General features: G+C 48.0%; 1 protein-coding gene across 1 annotated transcript in view; it reads left to right on the forward strand.

Annotated features, from left to right (window-relative positions):
- Positions 1 to 6,933, forward strand: part of LIMK2 (LIM domain kinase 2) — a 67,028-nt gene that overhangs the window by 26,086 nt on the left and 34,009 nt on the right. The gene's annotated exons all lie outside the window — the stretch shown is intronic.

Below are 6,933 nucleotides of genomic sequence, written 5' to 3' on the forward strand. Positions count from 1 at the left end.
ACTATGCTGAGTGTTGGATACAAAAAGAAAATAAATGAATAAACCAAAATCGCTCTATTAGTGCTTCCTCTGTTCAAAGCTCTGCTCTGTGCTCTTGGGATGCAAAATGAGCAGGAAGACAAGCCCGGCCTTCAAGGAGCTTCCACTCTGATGGGGAAGACAACCCCTATGAGGGAGTTACAGGCGCGGTGAGTGGAGCCTCAGGAAAGCAGGTTTATGCCCCCTTTCCACTAGCAACATTCATCTGATTAGACTTTCCGAACTGAAAAGGGAACCTGGGGGCCCCATGTGGTCTGCTGAGAATCCAGGGGGTGATGTGAAGCTTGGCAGGACCTAGATATTGTACCATCTAGGAAACCTTGGCCAGTGATGGCATGAAAGAGTTACTCCCTCTAGGGCTTAGTTACTGGATTGGGAGGCCTGGAAACTGGGGGAGAGGAAGGGGGGGGCAGGAAACCAAAACGGGGCCTGGAGGAGCAAGACTTTGTTGAAGGGAAAAGTTTCTTTGAAAACTGAGCTTATGAATCTCCTTAGGCTCTACCTTAATAAGCATTTATGTGTGTGTGTGTGCCTCATTGAATGATAAGCTCTTGAGGGCAGGGGCCCGCTTCCCAGAATGTGAAAGTGGGAAGGGACCTCACTGGGCATCTGGTTCAATGGTCACTATATTGCTTCTCCACCCACAGTGGTCCTCCAACTTCTGCTTGGATACCTCCAAGGAGAGGGAGCTCACTACCCCTCTTTGGGAACACTAATGGGGAGGAAATTTTTCCTGATTTTAGGCCTAAACCTGCCCCTTTGCAGCTTCCCTTCATTGTTCCTGTTTCTGCCCTTTGAAGCCAAACAAAATGAATCTAATCCCTCCTCAGCAGGACAGCCTTCTAGTATTTGGAGGCTCCTATCAGGCCCCCCACCCGCTTTCTCTTCTCTAGGCTGACCAGGCCCAGTATTTTTACTTAATGATGCTCCTGTGACTTGAATTCAGGGCCCTTCCTCATCCTTTCATTCAAGCCTTCCTTTCATTTCACTTTGGTTTCCGAGTCCCCATTACCTACCCTGCTGCCTGGCACATTGGGGGCACTTAGTAAATGTTTGTTGAATGGCTGGATACATGAATTAAAAAGAAGAGATAAGGAGATTGTTTGTTAGTTTGTCCAAAATGTTGCGTATTGGGGCCAGAATCAGAAACTAGGCCTTCCAGCTTCAAATTCTGTGCACTTTCCATCACACTACAATGTTTTTTAGCATACTCTGTGCTCCATTGGGATACCTTAGACCCTAAAAAGACGGAATGGTCATTACCCAAACCCTGGAACAGTCTCATCTTGTTGCCGAGAGCCGAGCTCGGTGCTGATTTTGCCATTGGGGCAACGGGAAAAGAAGAAGGGGCATGGTGTCTGCCTTCAAGGAGCTTCCAGTCTAGACAAGGAGGCAGAACTGATGTCCAGATATTTAATAAGCTTTATGATCCTGGGCATACCCTGGTTTCTTCATCTGTAAAATAAGAATAATGCTTGTACTATTCATCTCTCATTTTGTTGTGAGGAAAACACTTTGTAAATCTGAAAGTGCTGAGTATAGCCTGCCAGCATTAATGAACAATTGGCAATGTATTCATTGCTAAAGTGTATGGTGTGGCCTCTTAAGGAGCCATAGGAATTAAGAGAAAGGTAGAAGAGAAGAAGCCAGTATAACTTTGGACAAGTCACATCTCTCTGGGTCTCAGTTTCCTCATCTCTAGAATGGGAGACTTGGACTAGCTTGCCCTAGATATAGAATCTAGATATAGAACACTCAGCTTTGGTTATAACGAGATGAAAGAAGGGTTAATAACTGGAGGGAAGGACCACATGGTGATCTGGATGTGTAGGAACGTGGCTGGACACTGTAGACTAGTAAGGGCAGATTAGTTGTGACTTCCTCACAAAGCCAAGGACAATTAGAAAGCTCTGACTGGCTTTGGAAAGCCATCATACACACTGTTCTGTGGCGTGATGCTGAAGAATGACAAAAGCGTCTTCTGCCCTTGCACTCTGAGTTCCCCCGCTAGACATACGTGCCCCAAGGATGTTAAAGACAGAAAGAAATGTTCTGTAGTCACTGAAATATTAATTGCAGCATTCTTTTGTCATAGCGAAGAACTGGAAACAAAGGAGATGCCTATTGTATGGGGGCATGGCTAAATGAATTATGGTATGCCAATGTAAGAAACCATGACTAGGAAGAACTCGGGATGATGGTAAGGTGTCCAAAAGAGCCCCCTGAGAGAGAGCTGTCTCTCCTTTCCATAGACAGGCCAATCTGAGGCTCACTGAACATTGTCTTGGAGAGATTAGATGGAATGTTGGATTCCGTTGAGAGTGCCATAATGGAGGAAGAACTTTGCTAAGTTGGGGAGTGTCCGGGGGAGGAAAACCAGCATGGAGAAGGACCTTGAATCCATGCCAAAAGAGAATGGGCTGGAGGAAGCTGGCATGTTTAACCTAAAGAGAGAGAATTAAGGCGTGTATGATGGCATCTTCAAATATTTGACCAGCTGTCTTGTGGAAGAGGGATCAGACGCTTCTGTTTGGTCACCATGGGAGCCCTCTGGGTGGAAGCTGCTGTCAGGCAAATCTAGGTTTGGTGCAAGAGAAGACTTCAGAAGAGTTAGGGCTGTCTGCAAGTGGAGTGGGCTGCCTGGGGGGCTATAGGCTCCCCCTCACCTGAGGTCTTCAAGCAGAGGCAGGATGGCTAGATAATACAGTTGTGCAGATTCCTTTTTGGCATGGGCAGGGCTAATAGGTCTCAGGTCCCATTCACCTCTGAAAATTCTGGGAGTCAGTGACCATCTGCAGAGCATTCAAAATTTCCCAGAGCTCCTGCCGTAGCATGTCACTTCCTCCCCAGGATGAGGGCTTTGTCTGGGATTTTGAGGGAAGAGGCACCCTGTAAATAGGTGATTAGTTGCCTGATAATTTCAGGAAGGATGTAGCGCTATCAATCCCTGATCTGTCCTCGTTGTGTTATAAGGAAAGCCTTTTACAAAAAGCTCTGGAAATGTGGGTTTTCTTTCCTTGAAGAAGGAAGCTGCAGTTTAGCAGGAGCTACAGGTGCCCAGGGAGGTGGTGGGATTCCTGACTGGGGTAGAGTAGTGTCTCATTATGAAGACCCAGAATGCTAGCATAAGGAAAGCTTGGAGAAGATTTGAGGGGAAGGATGGGCATAAAGCACCGTCGTAGAGAAGCAACGTGCTCGGTTGGTTTGCAGACGTGATAAGGTTACCTTTACACCATCTCCTTCCTGCTTCCCCTTCTCTCCACCAACGAAGTCCCTGCCTTAGGTCAGGCCCTCTTCATCTCTCACCTGGATTGGTGCCGTAGCTTTCTGACAGTCTCCCGGCTTCCACTCTCCTCTTTTTCCAATCTGTCATCCACCCCGCTGCCAGATAAATATTCCCTATACTGGTCTGACCTTGCCGTTCCCCTGCTCACAACTCTTCAATGGATCTCACTTCTAGGATCAAATAAATAGAGAGTCATAAGCCTTCCATCGTGGCTCCCGCTGGGAAGAGTTCCATTCTCCCCCCCAACCTGTAGCCCTCTGAATTAGTTACCAGATTTCTCATCAGTCAGTATCCTTTATTGAATGGGTTGTGTACTGAGGTGCCCCGAAGATCACAGAAGAAATCGGACACTTGGTTCCCACCCTGAAAGATCTGAGCTCAGTGTGACCAGCTTCATGAGAGCAGAGCAGAAGCCATGCTAGGCATGGCCAGGAAGGAGACTGAGAGAGAAAAAAGAATCTTGGCTTTCAAGGAGGCCACATGTATTCAGAGAATTATAATACTAAGGAGACTATGAAAGAATTGAGAAGGAGACTTTAAAGGAGACATCAGGAAAATTTTGTGAACTTCAAAGAAATCCATCTGAGGTGGGAGGCTTTATGGAGGAGGCAGCAGTAAGCAGAGCCTTGAAGGATGGGGTAGAGGGAAACTTTGAAGATGGAGATGGAGAGGGCCTTGCCAATGTATGTGTTGCTCTGGTTTCCTCAGCTGTAAAATGGCGATGGTAACAGCATCTACCTCCCAGGCTGGCCGGGAGGGTCATGTGAGATAGAGGCTTTGCAATCTTTTTTTTTTTTTCTTTTTTTTTTTTTTGTTAGGCAGTTGGGGTTAAGTGACTTGCCCAAGGTCACAGAGCTAGTACGTGTCAAGTGTTTGGTCTGAGGCTGGATTTGAGCTCAGGTCCTCCAGACTTCAGGGCCGGTGCTCTATCCACTGCACCACCTACCTACCCTGAGGCTTTGCAATCTTAATATTCCATGTAAAAGTAACCTCTTAGTTGTAGTGATTGTGCCGCCACACCTGCTTTCATTTCCCACTGACCCTCTGATCACCCCTAGCCCACAGGTTTCATTCCCTTCCTCCCAAAGCAGTGACCTCTGTAGCACTTACTGGACATTTCTGGTCTGCTTTTACCCAGCATCCGCCGGATCCCCCCATGCTGAGGAGCCTATGGAGGGGGTTCCTGGCAGGTGTCAGTTGGGGTTTCCTTCAGAATTAACTGCCCTTCCAGCCTTGGTTTAATTTTCCATGTGTACAAGCCTTCTCTCCGATAGGGACAGGACCCTGTCTTCTACTTTCATATGTTACATGAGATGCAGTTAGTAAACGTTTATTGTTTAGTCAAGGGGAGGTCCTTGAGCAGAGGTCTGGGACCCCCAGGTCTGAGGCCTGGCCTAAGCACAAATCATTGGAGCTGGAGCCAGAAGGGCTCTCAAAGCCTCCACTCCCTGCTTTTTCCATTGCGCCACCCTGCCAGCCCCTGCCCCCTCACAGCCACCCTCCTGTCAGCAAGGCTCACCCCAGGCTTTCCATACTCCAGACCACTCATTGGAAGCCCTCGCTTCTCAACCAGCAGTCAGTCATCAAGAATTTGTTAAGCACCTACTGTGTGCCAGGTACTGGGGGTACAAGTATGAAGAATAAAACAATCCCCATTCACTCCCAAGGAGTTTGCCTACTGATGGGAGAGGCAGTAGAATCCAAAAGGAAAAGTCATTAAATACAAGGTAGTTTGGGAGAGAAGGTACTAGCAGTGTGGGGGGGGGGGGGATGTAGGTGGAGAAGATGGGGTGCTTAAGCCACATCTGAAAGGAAGTGGGACTCTGAGGGCATTCCCGGCATGGGGGACAGCCAGTCAGGGATAAAACAGGGCTTGTTTCACTTTTGTGTTCCTGTCCCCAGTGTCTGGCACACAGTAGGTGCTTCATAAATCCTTGTGGATTAATTCCTAATGGGTAGCTGGACCACTCTTGCCAGCCTCCTCTAGACGACTGACTTAGGAGCAGGTTTCAGTTGACTTGACTCTCTGCCAGGTTTCAGACTTATGAAATGCATAATAGATTAGCATCTCTCAAGCCTTTAAAAAAAATAACAACAGTAAATCAGAGCTATAATTGTCTCTGGATCCCCACAGTCTTCTTCAAGTGGCTCACCTTGAACTGAGAGGAAGTAAGCCCCCCCCCCCACCTCTGTGGCCCCAGAATCACCTTCCAGGGGAAAGGGAAGATTTGACTCTTGGACAGCTGTCTTGCTGGTCAGCCTCCAGGAATCCTCCAGGTGAACCTCTTCCTCCACTCCCTGGGTGGTTTTGCTTCATGGAAGTGGCCTGGGAGGATGTCTTAGGCTCACTTCAGCCTGAGTTGCAATATGCTTATCACATCTGTTGATCAAATCTTCAAAGGTTTCTCCAAAAGTCTGGATTTCCTGGGGTCACAGGGATTCCACCCAATTTGGGAGGGACATCAGAGGAAGCTCCACCTCTTTGAGGGGGAGGGAGTTTCCACTGGTGATGGGGAGAGGGGCCCTCTCTACCTCCCTCTCTGGGCGCCTCTCTCTTGTATGGGTTGTGCCAGAGATTGGTCCCAGAGCCTGGGGCGGCCTGCAGACCTTCTCCTCGAACACAGCTGGGATTGTGGAATAAGGGGGCACATTCCTAGACACCAGCTCACTGCCTGGCTGTTGGAGTGGAGCTGTGGGAGATGTCAGGAAGCATTATGCTCACAGGCTCAGTGCAAAGGCTGCTTGGCGATCTCCTGAAAGCCAGAGGCCACAACTCTGATGGAACCAAAAGAAGTGAATTTGCTAATTCCAGACCTAATGTGGGGACCCTTCTCCTTAGATCAGATTACAAGGGGATTTAGTAAGTAGTTTAGTGAACAGTACTTGCCTCTCAGCTGGAAACTACCTGCTACCCAGGTTGGGGCCAGTCTTTAGGGTGTAGAGGTATTTCTTGGTGACCCAGGACCCTGAATGTGGCAGATTTCTCGGAGCATAGAAAGTGGGGACTCTTGATTCAGTCTGTTTGATTGAACACTGAGTGTTAGAGCTGAAGGTTATCTAGCCCAACCACTTCATTTTACCAGTGAGGAAACTGAGGCCCAGGGAGGGGTAAGGCTTCACACATGGACAAATTAGTGGTGGGTTATCCAGCTGCTAGGTGGCATAGTGCATAGAGTGCCTGGCCTGAAGTCAAGAAGACCTGAGTTCAAATCCAGCCTTAGACACTTACTAGCTGTGTGATCCTGGGCAAGTCCTTTACTCTGTTTGCCTCAGTTTCCTCAAATGTAAAAACGAGCTGGAAAAGGAAATGGCAAACCACTCCAGTCTCTTTGCCAAGAAGACCCCTAAATGGGGTCAGGAAGAGTCAGACACGACTGAACAGCAGCAATCAGGGAAGCCTTTAAGCGTTATGAAAAGTGTAAGTTGTTATGCATCACCACTCTAATGGATCTGTGCACTCGTTAACTGAGGATATTTTCTTCACCAATGCACATCACAATATGTGTGACTCTTCCATGCCCTAACCTTCCCCCACCCCACTACCAATTTTGTAAAAGGTCCTTGATAGGAAATTTCCTTAACATACCAGAAGCCATTTTCTTACTGGA

Source organism: Vombatus ursinus, unplaced genomic scaffold (genome assembly GCF_900497805.2).
Source record: "Vombatus ursinus unplaced genomic scaffold, bare-nosed wombat genome assembly UNPS02001287.1, whole genome shotgun sequence".
In the NCBI taxonomy this organism is placed as follows: Eukaryota; Metazoa; Chordata; class Mammalia; order Diprotodontia; family Vombatidae; genus Vombatus; species Vombatus ursinus.